Source organism: Macrotis lagotis, chromosome 2 (assembly GCF_037893015.1).
Source record: "Macrotis lagotis isolate mMagLag1 chromosome 2, bilby.v1.9.chrom.fasta, whole genome shotgun sequence".
Taxonomy (NCBI): Eukaryota; Metazoa; Chordata; class Mammalia; order Peramelemorphia; family Peramelidae; genus Macrotis; species Macrotis lagotis.
In genome coordinates this window covers 17,430,170-17,449,334 of record NC_133659.1, presented here as the reverse complement: position 1 = coordinate 17,449,334, position 19,165 = coordinate 17,430,170, and the positions used below count along the sequence as shown (strand labels likewise).

Below are 19,165 nucleotides of genomic sequence, written 5' to 3'. Positions count from 1 at the left end.
CAGAGTTTGTGACTTGTAAGAATCTCGAGGATTCAAACTCAGGTCTTCCTGAACTCCAGAGCTTGGCTCTAACCTTTGTGATCCCATCTGCCTCCTAGATGCCTAATACCTCTGTGTCTTGACTTGGGCAACTCAAAATCTCCCTAGGGGGCACCAAGATAACTTTCAGCTCTAAATTTATGATGCTATAATCCTATGAAAATCCCTAATCTCTCCAACACTCAGATTCTTCATGTATAAAATGGAAGTAATAACTACAATTCCTCCTCTGGGTCCTCAGTCCTTCTGCTTGACTATCTCATTCCCATCAATGATTATTCTAAACATGCTTCTCTTTCCTCATAGCCCCTTCACTGTGACAGGACAGAAAGCTCTGGATTATATGTCTGAGTTCCTGTATCCATTTCCCAGCTCTCCTATTGTGAATAGTATGATTTCTTTGTGCCACAGTTTGCCCATCTGCAAAAGGAGGAGATATGTGTGAATCAAATTCAATGAGCATGTATCAGTTTTGTGACTGACATTGCATAAATAAATAATCATTTATCTCCTATGCTTGAGGAAAGACAGCATAGAATTGTGGATAGAGTTGGTTTTTGAAGCATGAATCTTTAGATTTGAGCTGTGGGTCCTTGGGCACCCTTAGGTGTCTCAGGAAGATTCTAAACTGCAAATCAAATGCAGAACATCACTGAGAGAAGTTTCTAGCCTTGAGCTCCCTATGCCAATTAAATCCTGGAGCCAGTCAAGTCTAGGGTCCTTTGATTTAGATCCTTTTGAACCATAAATTCCAACAACACTTATTAAGACAAAAGCAAGCTAGTCCCTGCCCACAAGGAGTTTACTTTCTAATGGGGGAAATACAATGTAAAAATATATGACTGCACAGATAAAATATAGTAAATAAACACAAGGTAATTTCACAGAGAGGGAATCCTAACAAAGAAAGACAATAATAATAATAATAATAAACATTTATATAATGCTTTATGGTTTGTAACATACTTTACTCATCGTTTTTATTCCATTATCTTATCATTACAATGTGTCATATCATTATTACCTTCATTGATTACATTATCTCATTTGATCAGGAATTGGACTTTAATGGTCTTTGTTTGAGGAGGTGCCTGAGATGACCCTCAAAGAGAGCTAGGAATTCCAAGGGTTGTGGAGAGATGTCCTGTACAAAGGTAGAGGCATAGGAAAAGAGAGGGAACATGGATTAAGTGACGAGAATATATAATCAACCCGGAAAGAGAGACCTTTTTGTGATGCGCAAGTCAAATGCAAAGTCAAATGGGGAGCCATTGGAGTTGGCTGAGCAAGTGAGTGACATGGTCAGATTTGGGTCTTAGGAATGTTTATTTGGCAGCTCTGTGAAGGATGGATTGGGGAGAGGTTGAATGCAAGGAGACTATTTGATGCATAAAAACAGCAAAGAAACATCAGAGATTATTAGTCAGTATACAAGGAAGGGATTTCAATCTGCAATTCTGGTCCCTGGAATTAGATTCTCCCTCTTTCTGGGCTGTTGGCAAAGCCACATTGCAACAAAGATTTGGGCCTCTGCAATGCAGATGCTGCTGGGACTATATTTCTGGCTGGGCATGGGCTGGGCTTTTCCTTCTCTAAAAACGACATCCCTCTCCAGAGGAATGTCCTAAGATGTCTAAGCATGTGGCAGCTCTCCCTGAAGGATGAGAGGGGACCCTTGAGACAGCTGTGGACCCCTCCAGGGGCCTGTTTAATCTGCTCAGGAAGGTATGCTGATGAAGACTCTGGAGGAGACCCCACCCCCCCTCACCCCCAAATTTCACAAGGAATTCAACAATCCCACATTGAGCAAGTAAATTGTCTCATAAAACTTCCCATTGATTTTAGCTGAATCCTTATACACTCCCATGGGACCAAATTGCTTTTAGTATGATTAATAACCCTGCCTCCCACAAGGTCCAGGCTCAGGTTCCCTTTGCCTTCTGCTCTCAGCTTTCTCCTCTTTCCTCTCTCCTCTCTCCCAGTCTGTCTATATATCCCCCACCATCACCACCACCCCACCACCACTGTGCAAGTGACTGTGGCAAGTGCTAAAGCTACAAAGATGAAAATGGGTTTTTTTACTTCTTTTTTTATCTTTTTCCTTTCTGTTTCTCCTCTCCCCAACCTCTCTCTCTCTCTCTCTCTCTCTCTCTCTCTCTCTCTCTCTCTCTCTCTCTCTCTCTCTCTCTCTCTCTCTCTCTCCCTCTCTGTTTCCAGTTCTCACTCTTTCCTGCCCTTCTTTTGCTCACCTCCCATTCCTGTCTGTCTTCCTTCCCCTCATTTCTCTCTTTGTCTATCCGTGTCTCTCCCCCCCCCGCCGCCGCCCCCTACCCCAGCCCACATAGGCTCACTCTCACGCTCCTTAAGCTTCCAGCTCAATGTTTCCCTTGTTAGAAAAGTTTGGGCCTGTTTTCTTTTGCACTGTGTTTTTCACACTCTGTTTTTCACACTTATCTCAAGCCTGGGCAATGAGTCCTCTGACCAGAATTTTCCCCTGGAAAACATTCTGTGGGAGCACCAAAGTTCACATGACACAAGAGGAAGGCCCAGTACCCTTCAGTCAGTGGGGTACAGGTTGGGTCAGCCCCAAACAGTCCAACAAATCACTCTCCAAGCATGGGTACCACTGGGCTGGGTGCATTGACCCACCTTGGGAATTCCCCTCATATTGGCAAGGTCAGAGTACATATAGCAAAAAGGGGGAAATGGAGATTCCCTTTGGTTATGGAACACCAGAAGGCCAAGCTTCCTGAACTTCTAGAAGGAACCAATTCCCCAAGAATCTAACCCCAAAGTGGCTCAGATCTAACCAGTTCAAAGCTGAAGCCCATGTTCCTGGGTTGTGATCTGCATTCAGGGAACTGACATCTCCTGTTGAGTTCCTTTAGGAAGTCTGTCATTTGGCCAGCTCCTAGCATAGTATTTGGCCCTTAGTTGGTGCTTAATAAAGGCTTCTGGCCTTGACATATGCAAAGGCATAAACTTAACAAGCTGAATGAGGAGACAGAGTTGTCAAACAGCCAGGATTTCATTGGCTTCCCAGAATGTTTCATATTCCATCACCAATCCCAAGGGCTGTTATTCACCTCCTTTGCTTCTCCCTTCCTCTCAGAATACCTAACTTGGGTTCTTCATTTCTTGTCTAAACTCTAAGGGGTTCATGGAGAGATTTTAGGGGATCCCTGAGCTTAGAGTAGAACAATTATATCTTTATTTCAATATATTGGGCATCATTTTTGATCCTGTATTTTATTTTATGAATTCAAAAGCCTTATTCTAAGATAGAATCCATAGACTTCACCAGATTGCCAATGAGTCCAGGACCTAGAAAAGATTTAAGAGATACCCATTCTCCAAAGCCCAGCTGAACCTTCCCTTCCTACCTCCCTTCTATCCTTCCCACTTCCACCATGCAGATTCCTTCCTCTTCTTATCTCCTATAGGACTTATTAGCTGCATCAGTCTCTGAACATCTGGAATATTTTGCCCTTGAAGTAACCATATTGAATAGTCAAACCCCACCTCTACTCTATTAATGTAGCTCTGAAAAGTAATTTGATTTCTCCAAGCATCAACTGCTCTATAATTCAGGGATGATGCAACAACTCATACAATCATGGGATCCTAGATAGAGACCTGGAAAGTTCCACTGGGTTTAATCCTTTCTTTGCATAGATGAAAAACCTGAGGCTCAAAAAAAAGTTTCTTCTAGGGGAAAAAAGCAGTTTTCAATCTTAATTTATTATTTATATATATATATATATATATATATATATATATATATATATAAAATTTATTTTCAAGTCATTATTATTATATTAGAAAAGAGTCAATCTGAGTCTAGGACTATCCTTCAGAACCAAACTGAACTAACCTAAATGTGTACCAGAAAGAAGTTATGAAGGTGGTCAAAATATAAAAGGATTCTACTGAAAATTATTCAAGACTGGTGGCTAAGTGAAATCACAGCTAATCAACCCAAATCCTAATAATGATGCTTTTTACTGAGAATAATAATTATCCCAACTCTTCAGTGATTTAAGGCACCACATAATCCCATGCCCGGGGCTATTTCTGAAGCTCTTGGCTTTGGGGCCAATGTCACCAAAACGTGTTCCAAACAGGGATGTCTGCCATCACCTCCTTCTTGGAAGGGTAAACATAGCAGAGAGAAGGTTCAACTTCTTGGGAAGCCTTGGGTTTGAATCCTTGCTCTGAAGCTATCAGCTGGATTAAGATGGGACAAATCAGAACCTCATTTTATACCACCTAGTACCTCCTAGGAAGGGCTCTCTTGTGAAAAATGCTTTATAAACCTTAGAGCAGAAATACCTATTTATATCCTTATTTAATGATGATTAATATTGATTATTAATTATTTCCAATGTCTTCTTTCTTTCCTTCATAATAATAAGAGGTCTAGGGACTGTCCATATAAGCCAATGACCCATTTGGATGTGATTTGAATCTCAGGGAAATGTAATATTACCTTATAGTACATTATGTTATCTTACAACAAATTACCTTATGCTGCATGACCCTATAGTATGCTCCATTTTGTTCTAGTATGTCATATTATCGGTCCCCTCTCCACTCACAGAACCATAGTTCTAGCTCAGGTTCTCCTCACTACTGACCTAGACTATTATAATAGCCTCCTAATTGAGGCTGCTGCCTCCAGTCTCTCTTCTTTCCAATCTATCTTCCAATCAGCTTCCAGAGTAATATTTTTAAGGCATGGAGAGGTATCATCATGTATTCCCTTCTTCAAAATGCCACAGTGGCCCCTTTTGGTCTCTAAAATAAGATAAAAACTTATTATTATAATATTAATTAGAAAAGAGTCAGTCCAGGTCTAGGACTATCCTCCAGAACCAAATTGAGCTGATCTCTCAGTTGATTTAAATGCATGTCAGAAAGAAGTTATAAAGATGACCAAAAAAAATGGGATTCTATTTAAAATTATTTTTTTGTCCTGTTGAGTCATTCACAATATGACTTCAGGCTATTTTTCCAGGCTTAATTCCCACTACTCTTTCTCATGTACTCAACAATCTGACCAAAGTGGCCTTCTTACTGTTTCTCCTGTACAACTCCCTCCATGTCTTTGTGGAGACTTTCTTCTCAAGCCTGGGGTGCTCTACCTTCTCCCCTCTGCCTCTAAAAATCCCTAACTTCCTTCAACGCTCCCTCCAAGGCCACCTCCTAGAGGATTCCCCTAAGCACTAGGACTATTTCTTGAAGGCTTGGATTGGTTCAGTCTTGTTTTTGTATTCCCACATCAACATAGAGAGAGTCCACTCGACTGAGTGACATCAGACCTCCTTCTACCATGGCAGCTAGCCCTCTGTTCTGCACTTCCAGTGGCAGAGAGTTCCCTGAGGGAACCTTGGGAATCCCCTGGGAAGCTTGCCCAGGGTCATGCAGGGTCGAATTTGAATCCAGTCTTCCTCTCTCTCTGAGTCAGGCTCTCTACCCACTTTACAACTGCCTCTCACAATATTATTGAACATATATTTAGAACTGGAAGGGATGTTGGCAGAAATCCAGCCAGGCCCTCCTTTTGTAGATGGAAGAAAGGAAGGCAGAATGACTTGCCCAAGGCCACATCAGAAACAGAGTCAGGTTTCCAACCCAGGTTCTCTGTTTCCAAAGGTGCCCATTACCTCTACTTAGAGAGTGACAGTTGGGAAGACTCAAAACCACCAATGATCCTCCCTTCTCCTCCTATTACCCCATAGGTCCCCCACCCACTACCTCCCCTGCCCCAATTCAGTCAGAAATTCCCACCCCCCACATCCTTTTGTCAAAGATAAGTTTTGCTGAAAGACACTGCCAGACCTGAGACAAGTTGGCACAAGAGATTAGCTGCCTCCACCCTAACTGAAGCCTCTCTACAGCCTGAGCACCCACTGGAGGAAGATATTCCAGGCTCACACCCACAGGTGGCTCCAGATGTTATCTGACCTTTTTTCTTCTGTCAGGAAGTGAGAGATGCTGGGGAAGAAAAAAAGGAAGGAAGAGGGGGAAGGGGGGAGCAATAGAAAAAGAAAAAGGGAGTGGAGGTGGGGAAAGAGAGAGACAGAGGGAGGGAGAGAGAAAGACAGAGAGACAGGTCAGAGAGAGAGAGAGAGAGAGAGAGAGAGAGAGAGAGAGAGAGAGAGAGAGAGAAAGAGGAAAGAAAATGAGCTTATAACCTTTCCAAAGGGATCACTGGACCTGGATACATGTTTAGCTGCTTGCTTTCCAAGATAATTTTATAGCAAAATGCAAATGATTAGGGAAGCTTTGGTGGGACGGGAAATTGTTCTCAGGGATCTTGATGCAGGGAGGTCAGAAAAAATGCTTTGATGGTGGCTGAGCACTTCCTTCAATCAATGTAGTAAAGGTAATATGAAGGTGAGGAGAAGAAGAAGAGGAGGAAGAAAAATAGAGAGAGAAAAAGGAAAGAAGGAAGGAAGAAGCAAAGGAAAGAAAGAAAGAGAAAGGAAAGAGAGAGCAAAAGAAGAAGAAAGGAAGGAGGGAAGCATAAAGGAAGAAAAGAAGGGAAAGAAGAAATAAAGAAAGTAATAGAAGGAAGGACACAATGAAAGAGAAAGGAAATAAGCAATGCCTAGTGTCTAATGTGGGTCAGATTTTGTTTTGAGATTTTTTTTTACAAACTTTTTTTCATTTGACTCTCACAACAATCTTGGAGATGAGTATTATCACTATTCCCATTTTACAGGTGAGAAAACTGAGGCAAACAGAAGCTAAGTGACTTACCTAGGGTCATGCAGCTAGTAAGAATCTGAGGCAGCAGGCCATGGCTCCTTTTAAGTGGACCATTCTACAAGTCAATGATTCTAGGACAGGTAGTACGGAAGCAGAAATTGGTCCTATTTTTTTCCTGTCTATAACAACATAAAGTCTTCCCTGATATTCCAGCATTCAGAACTGATAGTGCCTTCCTCTGAATCCTTACCACAGTCTTCCTTAAGTTACAAACATGCATGAACTTGTTCTGTCTCTATTACATGACTGAAAATTCCTTAGGGCAATTGTGGTTTTGGTCTCATTATTATCCTCAGTATTACAAAGCATAGAGCCTTCCTTGTGGAAGTTACTTTATAAGTGCTAAAGTTTGTCCAAAACAAAAAAAAAGACGAAAGAAGAAGAGAATTATTGTTCAGTGGTCTCGGTCATCTCTTGGCCACCTTTGAAGTTTTCTTGGCAAGATACCAAGGTGGTTCAATATTTCCTTCTCCAGCTCATTTTACAGATGATGAAACTGAGGCAAACAGGTTGAAGTGACTTACCTGGGGTCACAGAACTAGTAAGTATCTGAGGACAGATAAGAACTCATAAAGATGAGTCTTCCTGATTTCAGACCAAGCTCTCTATGCACTTCTAGACAGATTTATAAAATGGCCAGACAGCAAAATCTCTCTTCTCTACCATTATCCGAGAAAAAATGTTCTCAATAATGGGGAGGAAAAGCCAAGTAAGTCAGTTAGGAAAGGAGAAGGTAAAACAGACCTCCCAACAAAAATCTATTTGATCATAATAAAGTATTTCTTTCGATGCTGCCAAAGTCATTTCAAAATCCTGCCCAAGATGATACAGGTTGGAAAACCTTAAGGCAACAACTCAGATTCCTTGAGTTTCAAAAGTGTACTCTCTACAACTCAATCCATTATTCAAGTAAATTGAGTTTACTAGAGCTAATCTCTTTTTCATGAATAAGATACATAGTATTTAACAAAAAAAGAAATACACTTTAGAGCAAGATTGAAAGAAATGCTACTTAGATATAACTGAGATTATCGGATCATCAATTTTGAGCCAGAAGAGATCTTAATAGGGCATCTAGTCCAGACTCCCCTTATCTCAATCTGGTAGTTTCCAAGGCCAAAGCGAGAAACTTATTCTATTTCTATATTTCTTGAATCAAAATCTTCATGGACCATATTTCTTCCTCCTTGGATTTCAGGTCAGGAGGACCTGAGATAAAAGACTTATGCTTGTGTAAATAAGGTTTTGTGCTGCTCCTAATACTTATAAAATTCACTTTTTTGAGGGGAGGGAGGTCTCTTACTTCTGAAGCACTCCAAGCCCATTCAATCACTTTTTGATTGTATCTTGTTAGAAGGGATCTCAATGACATCTAGTCCAAACCCATCTTTTTACAAAGGAGGAAACTGTGTCTCAGACAGGGTGTTCCATGATCAAACTCACATAAATAGGATTGGAACCTAGATCTCCTGACTCCAGATTTACTGATCTTTACACTATAGTGAGTAGCCTCCCAAGAGCTCTAGGATCTCTTCCTCCAATGATGAAGTTATGCTTTGTAAGGAAGAAAGTGGGGAGCAATTAGGTGACATAATGAATAGACCACTGTCCCTGGAATCAGGAGGACCTAAGTTCAAATCCAGCCTTTGACACTTAATAATTAGTTAACTATGTGACCTTGGGCAAGTCACTTAATGCCAATGCCTTGTTAAAAAAAAAAAAAGAAGAAGAAAGTGGGTAAATGGGATTTTATTTTTTTTAGGTTTTTGCAAGGCAAATAGGGTTAAGTGACTTGCCCAAGGCCACACAGCTAGGTAATTATTAAGTGTCTGAGACCAGATTTGAACCCAGGTACTCCTGACTCCAGGGCCGGTGCTTTATCCACTGCGCCACCTAGCTGCCCCAGGGATTTTATTTTTTTAAGAAGATTTTTAACCTCATCTTTAACCTTAAGCCAGCATTATTATACTATATACTATATAATTATAGCAATTATTATAAAAGATATATACCGACTCTTGCTTCCCAAAGTGTCATGACACTCTACTTCCCCACAGAAGGGGAAATGTAGCATTCCGTGTCTATATTTCTGTCTTGTTCAAAATTTTTGTTAGTCTAGAGAATGATGATGATGATGAGATTTCTCATATATTTGCTTTTCCTCATAAATTTGTTCTTTTCAAATCTCTTTGGTGGAGTTGACTGAGCCTCCACTGGGAAGACAGTGGGTCTACAGAGGTTTGGGGGAAGTCAGAGTCCCTTCTCACCCACCTTGCTGGGAAGGTTTCCATAGACTCATTTCCCCCATCTCCAATAAAGGGTGACTTTCTAAGCCAGTATAGGGGAAAGGTCTGGTTTCCATTAGGACATCTTTTGAAAGAAGTATTTAAAAATAGCCTATAAAAATAATCCAATAAAGGCCTCAAAGGTGTGAATGGTTGCCATGATTCTGTTGGGAAAATTTCACTCAATATCTCCGGGAAAGGACTTAGGGGAGAGAGAAGTCCTTTTTTTGAGGAGGAAAGGGAGAATGTTTAAGAAATGAACCCCCAGGATTAGTCTCAGCCGATCGTGTTCAGGTTTAGCATGGTCTCGGGCAGGGAAATTTGAGGCTTTGGATTATCAGAGCTGGAAGCTCATGTTACCCTGCTTGGCTACATAGAAATCACACTTTTTATTTTGCCTTTAATCCAAAAGGTCGGCAGAAAGGTTAGCCCTGGACACAAACGATACTTTGTGGTCTAGCTTCCAGACAATTATCAACTCATAAATCTTGGTCAGATGGTAATGAGAGTGTAAGGCATAATAGAATTCAGCCCAGACTCATTGAGTCTGAAGGAGAAAAGGATTCAGGGGCTGGGCTGAAGACAAAAGGGATGAGATTCAGGGGTGTGGAAACCAGGCAATCTCCTGGGATATTCAATGGATTTTCAGAGAAATTCTTCCTGGCTTTGCTGCCTTTAGATATTTAGACAGATAAGATGCTAGGGAGTCTTCACAACACAACCTTGGCTACAGGATGCACCATCCAAGTAACAGCAAGACTGAAGGTAGGAAGGCATGGGGTGGGGGGAGGTCCTGAGGAAGATCAGGTCAGTCCCAGTTCTCTTGTGACTGACTTGGGGGTCCCTCACCAACTGCCTTGCCTTCTCTGAGACTCAGTTTCCTGCTATATTAAATGAGGATGCTCATCTCTGCTCTAACTTCCTTAGAAGTTTAATGATCAAATGAAGTATTGGATGGGAAAGATAAATCAGAAGGATGTCTTAAGGAGGCAGTAATTCAGTCCATTAGGAGGAGCATGGTGGCAGCTAGGTGGTACAGAATACTGGCCCTGAGGTCAGGAGGACCTGAGTTCAAAAATGGCCTCAGACACTTGAACTCTTATTAGCGGTATGACCTTGGGCAAGTCACTTAACCCTGATTGCCTCCCATCTAAGCCATCTCCAGTCATCCTGATTCATTATCTAGTCATTGGACTGAGATGTCTCTGTTGGAGAAAATGAGGTTTGTGACTTAGCACAGCCCCTCCTCACTCAAATCCAATTCACTTGCATGTCATGGCATCACCTCCCTGATGTCATGGTCTTCTTCAATAAACAGAAACCAGCAGAAGCAGCATGACACAATGGGAAAAAATACACACACATACACACATACACACATACACACACACATACATACATACATACACATACCCCCCACCCCACAATCTCTTTGAATCCTTACAACCACCCTATGACACAGGTCCTATTGTTATCCCCATTTTGTAGAAGCAACTGAGTCTGGGAGCATCTTATTTAGTTGTTTGGGATCACCCAGGAAGTGTCTGAGAAATACTTTGAAATCAACTTTTCCTGATATCAGTACCCATCACTTTAGGGATTCTTAATGTTTTGTTCATGTCATAAACCCCTTCAGTAATCTGGTGAAGCCTATGAACCCCTAATCAGAAAAAAATACATCTAAATATGTAAAAGAAAATCTGTAAGATTACAAATGAAATGAGAGGTGAGTGAATGTTAGAATATCGTTTCCCATCCAAATTCATGGATTTCTAGAAATCTCTCCACAATAGGAAACCACAGGCTTGTGATCTACAAGGGGAGAATAAGGAGGGATACACTAGGAAATATAAGTGTAACAAAACCGAGAGCAATAACCATTTGTTTTAACAATTAAATACAAAAATAATATTCTGAAGCTACGAGTGCAAATATGTGCGTGTTTGTATTCATATATGAATAAGATAATCTCTGCCTCTTAGAATGTCACTTTCCTCTAAGACTTAGTTTAAGTTGGAGAAGCTAGGTGGTGCTATAGTAGACAGAGCAAAAGCCCTGGAAGTTAGGAGGACCTGAGTTCAAATACAAGCCTTGACAATTGCCACTTACTAGGTGTGACCCTAGGTCAGCCACTTAACCTCAATTGCCTAGCCAAAAAAAAAAAAAAAGGATTTAACTCAGGTGCCAACTTCTATAGGAGAACTTGTCTTGTTTCCCTTACCAAAACTGCTAGTACCTACAATCCCCAAGTTATCTTACCACTGTATTTTATAGATGCCTTTTTGCATTTTTTTAGGTCTTTGCAAGGTAAATGGGGTTAAGTGACTTGCCCAAGGCCACACAGCTAGGGTAATTATTAAATGTCTGAGACCGGACTTGAACCCAGGTACTCCTGACTCCAAGGCCAGTGCCTTATCCACTACACCACCTAGCCACCCCTACCTTTTTGCATTTTTGAATATGCTCCTATCATATACATTTCCTCACTCTCATTAATAATAATTATAACAATTAATGTAAACATTTAAATAGTGCTTCAAGATTTGCCAAATGATTTACAAAATATTGCCTTTTTTTCTCCCAGTGCTGTCATTTCCATTTTAAAGAGGAGGAAGATGAGATAAATAAAAGTCAAGTGACTTTTCCAGGGTCACATAGCTAGTGAGTGTCTAAGGCAGATTTGGAGCCTCACTGACTCTAAATTCAAAGCTCTAACTACTGCACCATCTAGCTTCCATTAGAATGTAAGCAGTTCCTATGCTTTTGTATCCCCATTCCCTAACACATTGCCTGGCAAATAGAAGTCTTTTAATTAATGTCTGATTGATTGAATATGAGCAGAAAGAAGCAAAGATTGACACAGTCCCTATCTTTAAGGACACAAGGAGACTATCAAGCAATTGTCCTCCATATCCTAACCAAAGACAAGACGATCACTTATTAGGATATGGGAGAGATGAATTTTCAGGTAGGAGGTGACCTGTTGGTGTCTGAGCTCCCTGCTCTAGAATTACAAGATTCTGTGGAAAGGATGGAAATTCAGCAGGAAATAAGACCAGGGGGAGTTAGGTAAGACCATGAGTGGCTAATTCAAAGATTGCATCTTTTCTGAGCAATTGATGGTCTATGCCCTACTCACAGACATATAGAATTGTGGGATCTAGATTTAGGTGGATGAGCATCTAATCCAGGTATTTTGTGAGTTGGGGTGGACTGAATCCAGGGGGTCTGTGAAGCTTCTGCATGTTTAGGGAAAGATGAGAGCTCTGAACTGAGTCTAAAAAGTTCAGTATTTCAGGTAGGCAGAGAGGAGTAAGAATCTTCTTTCTGGCAACCACCAGTTGGAGCAAATATAAGAAGGCAAGAATGAGCATGTCCAAGAAACAGTATCTAAACCGGTTTGACTTTTTGATTAGGCTCAACGAATGTTCAAATGGCATCTTTTGCCCTTTTTTCTTATTTTCAGTTAAATTTTCCCATTTACCACCAGTCTTTTCTACATTTAGATCAGTCCTGAATAGACACTAGGGTTAGCCTCTATGTATGTAGCCCCATGCTACGATGAAAGAAATGCTCATTTGGGAGCTAAGTTAAATTCAAATGCCAGCTTGTCCGTGTACTACCTAGGCTACCTGAGCAATGCCACCTCTTCGGGCTTCAGGTCTTTAATTTGTAAAATGAGATAATTGGACTAGACCAAAGTAAGCTTCTTGACAATCCGATGAAGTCCATGAAGCCTTTATCTGGATGACATTTTTAAATCCATAAAATAAAATACATTGGATTCCAAAGGGCACCAATTATAGTAAAGATAGAATTTTTTTTCAAGTTCTGATCCCCTAAAATCTGTCTGCCTTTGATTCAGGGGATCATTGGTCTAAATCTAAGTTTTCACAGTCCCATGGGTAGAGGGTAACAGACCATCAGTTTCCCAGAAGCATCACAACCTTTGAGTTGGCCAAAAAACCTGTGATTTGCTTTTCCCAAGCATCCTTGGGTCATCTGTGCCCCATGACCTGAATGCACATTTTTTGGTCCAGCCACACATGCTACCATAGCTGTGGGCTTTGTGAGACCTCTACTGTAAAAGTCAATATATTTCTTCTCAACTCAGTTGTTCTGTCAACACCTTCCAGTTTGGTCTGAGATTGAAGGAACCCTCTGTGCATCTGGGTTGGGAGAGGAAGACATCTGTGCACAGATTCTCTGAAGCCCGGGCAAGTCAATAGAATATTATACTCCACTCAGAGAAGGAAAGAAACTTTTGCCCTGAAAACACAAGTGAGGCTCACCTTATTTGGGGGAAAATCAGGTCCAGATTGTCAGAGACTGTCAGTCCATTTAAGCAGGATTGGCTTGGAAGGAAACCCAAGTATCTTCTTTTCCATCATCCACTCTGAAGTGGGTTTAACTGGCAGGAAGGTGAAATTCAGATGGAGGGATTGGCTAAGGGACTTGCCTCCCAATAGAGGTGATAAGCTCTTTATAGACAAGGACCAAGTCTTCTTCTTTGCATCTACCCCAGGGCTCTGTGCATAGAGATAATAAAATTAATGTTAATATAACAGCCAGTATCTATATAATTGTCTTTGGTTTGTGGAATGGTTTGCTTGTCATCTCATCCACAATAGCCCTAGCAGGTACATGATATCATTATCCTTAATTCAGAGAGGGAGAAACTGAGGCCAGGCACACATTAAGTGACTTACTTTGGATCATATGATCAAATCACAGGATTTGAACTCATCTTCCTGACTCCAAATCCAGCCCTCTACTCCCTATATCATCTATCTACCTGATGTAGCTGAGATTGAAGGGACCTTAGCAATCATCTAGCCCAATCTCTTCATGTTGCAGATGAAGACTCTGAAGCTCAGAGAAGTTAAGAGACTTATCCAAGGTCACCCATTGCAAGTGTCAAAATCTATATTCAAGCTCTCACTATACTGATTCATAACAATATTGTCTGATCAATGTTGCAAGGAAGATGATTGGAGTTAGGCAACCTGTGTTCAAATACGGTTCTTATATTTAGTAATTGTGTGGCCCCGAGCAAGACTTTTCACTGATCTGTGCCTCAGTTTACTCACTTGTAAAATGAAGGTCATATTATTTGTACTATCATTCACAAAGGATCACTGAGAGAATATTTTCTTATAATTCTGTAATCAATAAATAGTGGTGAGTTACTACAATGCCTTAAATTAACATATTATTTCATAAGCATGTATGTACAGATCTGTCTATGCCCTGTACCCACACCTCCAGAACACTGTAAGTTTATTAAGAGAAAGAATAGATTGGGTTTTTTTTATTCTGTATTCCAGGATTTAGTGCAACTATTTGTATATAGTAGGTGCTTAATTGATGCATTCTGGCCTGTATTGGATTCTAATTACTCTGTAAACATGGATAAATACAGAGATTTCTTTTAAATTGGCATATGATTTGAAATGAAATGAGTTATTACCTTAAAAACATCTCCTTATAGAATGAAGGGGAGGAAAACTCCACCAATGCCAAACCACAACATACATCTGCTCCTCATTTCAGAATTCCTTACATTCCAAGGTCTAGAGAGACCTTGTACCCTCAGCCTCAACAATTGCAGGCATGCCCTACTCAGCATTGCCGATTGGCCCTGTAAGAATAGAATCAACCTATTAGGTGAAAGAATTAAGTAGAGTATTTTGGTGAAGCAAGCTTAGAGGGGGCAACCAGTTCCAGGGGAGCACTTTTGAAACTACCGATGCTGCAAACTGCCCTAAAACATTTGGGACATATTGACTAGACATGTGCTTCATTCTTGAAGAGGCCCATAACATCAGGGATGTGATGCCATGACGTAATACATGAATTCTATTTTAAATGAGGGGGGGGGCTGTGCAAAGTCCCCAGCCTCAATATCTCCTCCAGAGCCATCTGGGTCCAGTAGCTAGAGATGCATCAGGAAATGAGGTCATCACAGGTAGAGATGCTCAGGTAATCATAGATTTAGAACTGAAAGACATCTTGGAAGCCATCTAACCCATTCTTCTTAATTTAGATATAAGTAAGAGAAGTAAAGCAACTTGGATAAGGTCACCTAGGCAATGAACTTCAGAGGTTGGCTTGTCCTCATCCAGATACAGTACATAACAGTGTTATTACTCAAACTCCCTCTCAGATCAAAGGAGAGACTTTTGAAAACTTTCCAGTGTTGTGTCAATATCCATTATTATTCCAAATGGCCACCAGCTCTCCATCTAGGAAGCTCAGCTGTAAGGTGATCTTTGGATAGGGAAATGGTTAGGAGGGTTAAACTATCTTAAGGGCATCATTCCAAAAGTGTTGATTAGGTTGGTAGATAGTGTGACTGTAAGGGATGAGTTCTTTGCCAGCCTCCTTCTCTCTAGGCATCAGTGAGAGAGAGGCAAGGTGGTCAAAACACAAGAGGCAACAGGGTCAAAGCCCACCTTTGGTCCACAGTGGGGAGGTCTGAGATCCACAGACTAGGAAAGATCCAATGGCCTTGAAAGACTTCTCTGCAGTGTGATTAAGAGCAGAAAGACCCTTGAGTTTGTACCAAAAGAGGATCAGTTGAAAGAAGTAAGGATGAAGAAAGAGTCAGAGCAGAACACACTAAATGTTGCTAAGTGTTGGATGGACTGATGTATGGAGGAAGAATCCAGCCTGTCTACTTGGCCCCAGAGAGCAGAGAGAGGCAAATAGGCAGAAGTTACAGAGGGGGCAATTGGGATCAAATGGAAGGATACTTCCAGACCCTAGGAAGATGCAGCACTGAGCTTCTGTAATTTAGTCATGGACTGTGAGGGTTCAAATTAAAGATCAAATCCTTTCCTCTTATAAATGAAGAAATAAAATTAAAGCTCAATCTGATTTTGCATCAAGTGCTTAGGAACAGGGGAGACAGCAAGGTTGGGAAAGGCTTAGCCCCTACCCTCATGGGTCTTATTGTCTGTGGGAGCAAGACAAGTCATACATACAGATTGGATGTGAGTCCTCTGAGCTCACATTTGTGGGGCTCATAAGGTTTTACAAGATGTTTTGCATGTTGATACAATTGAGAAGCATTTATGAAGCACCTACTACATGCCCAGTCCTGTGGATGCAAAGACAGAAGGAATGCAAAAAAAAAATCTTGCCCTCAAAGAGTTTGTAGGTAGAGAAACAGATAATAGATAGATGATAGGCATGATAGATAGATAGATAGATAGATAGATAGATAGATAGATAGACAGACAGACAGACAGACAGACAGATAGATAGATAGATAGATAGATAGATAGATAGATAGATAGATAGATAGATAGGCAGAAGGGATAGATGGGAACCAAATAGGTAGATAAACAAACATATATGATAGGTAGGTAGGTATATATATAGGCACAGGTAAAAATGCAGAATTTTGAACTTGACCCTGAAGACAATAGGTAGGTTTTGAGAAGGGTAGTGACAGAGCCAAATCTATGCCTAAAGAATCTTAGTTGGGGCAGCTAGGTGGCACAGTGGATAGAGCACCGGCCCTGGAGTCAGGAGTACCTGGGTTCAAATCCAGTCTCAAACACTTAATAATGACCTAGCTGTGTGGCCTTGGGCAAGCCACTTAACCCCATTTGCCTTGCAAAAACCTAAAAAAAAGAATCTTAGTTGGAGAGCATACAGATTGGATCTAGAGGTGGCAGGGAGGAGACAGGGCACCAAATCCAGGGCATTGTGGGAGTCCATGTATCTGCAACTATGGTTCTAAAGCCTGAGACTGCCAAGGTAGTGGAGAGGAAGGGCCAGATTCAAGAAATGTTGGAAGTGGAATCCGGAAGACTTGCCAACTGAGAAGATCTAAAAGATAAGGCAGAAGGAACCCAAAAAAAACAGAAAATAGAAGAGACAATTCTGCCTTGTCCTTATCTCTGCATATGTTGTTTTTGCTCGGTGGAGTGTAAATATATCCAAGGACAGGGATTATCTCATTTTTTTGTGAAATTGTTTCATTTTTGTCTTTCCTTTTGTCTTTAGCACCTGCCAGAGGGCCTGGTCCATTATGGATACTTAACATTTTTTTTTAAATAAAAGAACACTGGATTTGAAATCAAGAGAAGCTAGGTGGTACAGTAGACAGTACACCAGAACTGGAGTTAGGAAGGCCTGAATTCAAATTCAGCCTTAGACAATTACTAGCTATGTGACCCTGGGTAAGTCACTTAACCCTGTTTGCCTCATTTTCCTCCTAAAATGAGCTGGAGAAGTAAATGATAAACCTCTCCAGTATCTCTGCCTAGAAAACTCCAAATGCAGTCTTGAAGGGTTGGCCACCATTGAACAAAACAACTCCTACATTGAATCCCACACTCCTGTGACTGGGCACCTGTGTGACTTGGAGCAAACTGCCAACCTCTTTGATGGCCTCTAAAGTGCCATCTAATTCTAAATCTTTGATTGTGAGAATGAATGAATAATGAATGAATGAAATAGCAAAATCAGAAGTGACAAGTTTAGGGGGAAAGATTTTTAGCATCAGTAGATCATAGATTTCAACTGGAGGGACCTCAGGGACCACGGAGTCCAAGTCATTCAATTTACAAATGAGGAAACTGAGGTCCAGGAAGATTTAAGCAGTTTGCCCATGGTCCCAAGCATAAGAGGTGGGAAATGAAGCCAAGCTGCCTGGATCCAGTCAATATTCTTTCTGCTATTATCATACTGCCTTCTGGTCCCTCAGATGAGTAAAGACAACTCAAGGTAGGGGCAGCTAGGTGGCACAGTGGATAGAGTACCAGCCCTGGAGTCAGGAGAACCTGAGTTCAAATCCAGCCTCAGACACTTAATAATTTCCTATGTGACCTTGGGCGAGTCACTTACAAAAAAAAAGGTGGGGGACATATAAAGATTGCCCAAGGTCATATCAGAAATGAGATAAAATGCTTTAACTTCCAACTTGTTGAATCCAAGGTTTTGGTGAGACATCCAGGAAAGATGTCCTGCGGGACTTAGCAAGTTCAAAATCCTCCATTTTTTCCCTGTTCTTACATATCTACCTACTTCACAGGGAACCAAGACTCAGCAAAGCTTGGTCTCCATCAACCGGCTAGTTAGAAACAGAGCTGAGACCCACTCTCTGGGCTAGAGCAGATCCATCATTCTCTCATCGGTTCCCTGCTATTGTCCTTACAGACTCATGAATACCATATTGAATTGAAAGGGTGGTGTGGTTTTTTTTAATTTTGAACGTCTGTGCATTATACAGCTTTTCCTTAATTTTTTAAAAGGAAGGGAACTCAGAGTTCAAGTACCTAACATCTTTAACTTGTTGGTGTTGATGATTGGATGATAGGAAAAAATTAGTAACGGTCGTGAGCAGGCAGGAGGAAATGTGCTGGCATGGAGAGGGGGAGGGCTGGGGAGGTGGTGCACCCTTCCCACTGAGTTTCTTTTGCTTATTGAGTTTAGTAGACAGAATTGGAGCAATGTTATTTTAATGAAATTATCAGGGTGCTTTTCTGACACTCTCATAGGCTCTTGCTCGTTCACTCCCTCTCTTTTTTCCCCTCCTTTTGAAAGATAAAGCATTCCGAGAAATTGCTTCCAATCAACCTGATTTTTTATACTGTGGTGAAGTGCCCTGGGATTATTGAGAGATACATTAAAGTTGTTCCAGGCAGCCTTCAAGTACCGATGGGGATCATTTTGTATCTGGAGAGTGTCTGCCAGGAAGAAGGCACAATATGGCCCAGATAAAGTCAACATTACCCACCCCAGCCCTTGCCCCTACTTTAGACAGAGTAAGACCTTTATCCTGAATGTGGGGATGAGCTATGGGAAACCATTCACACTCTCTCAAGGTCCTCCTATTGATCTGAAGGACCTGCAGGACTACCCAGAAGGCAGGATGGTGGTGGATTCTAGATCGAGAAGGGAGTGCACTGGTGCAACCCCTTCATTTTACAGATTAGGAAACTGGAGTCCATGGATATTAAATGACATCATCAGGGTGGTGAATTCAGACTTTTTGACTCTAAAAGACAGAACGAGGAGAAATTAGTATTAGCTGTGAAAAGGAACATTAAGGC

General features: G+C 41.2%; 1 protein-coding gene and 1 long non-coding RNA gene across 5 annotated transcripts in view; one reads left to right on the top strand and one right to left on the bottom strand.

Annotated features, from left to right (window-relative positions):
• NFIA (nuclear factor I A) overlaps positions 1-19,165 on the top strand; it is a 690,308-nt gene that overhangs the window by 144,108 nt on the left and 527,035 nt on the right. The gene's annotated exons all lie outside the window — the stretch shown is intronic.
• Positions 1,005-19,165, bottom strand: part of LOC141510933 (uncharacterized) — a 79,414-nt gene continuing 61,253 nt past the window's right edge. The window contains exons 2-3 of the long non-coding RNA XR_012475198.1: positions 13,391-13,627; positions 1,005-1,183 (exon numbers count right to left, since the gene is read on the bottom strand). This is a non-coding gene — a long non-coding RNA (uncharacterized LOC141510933). The remainder of the gene's footprint in view (positions 1,184-13,390; positions 13,628-19,165) is intronic.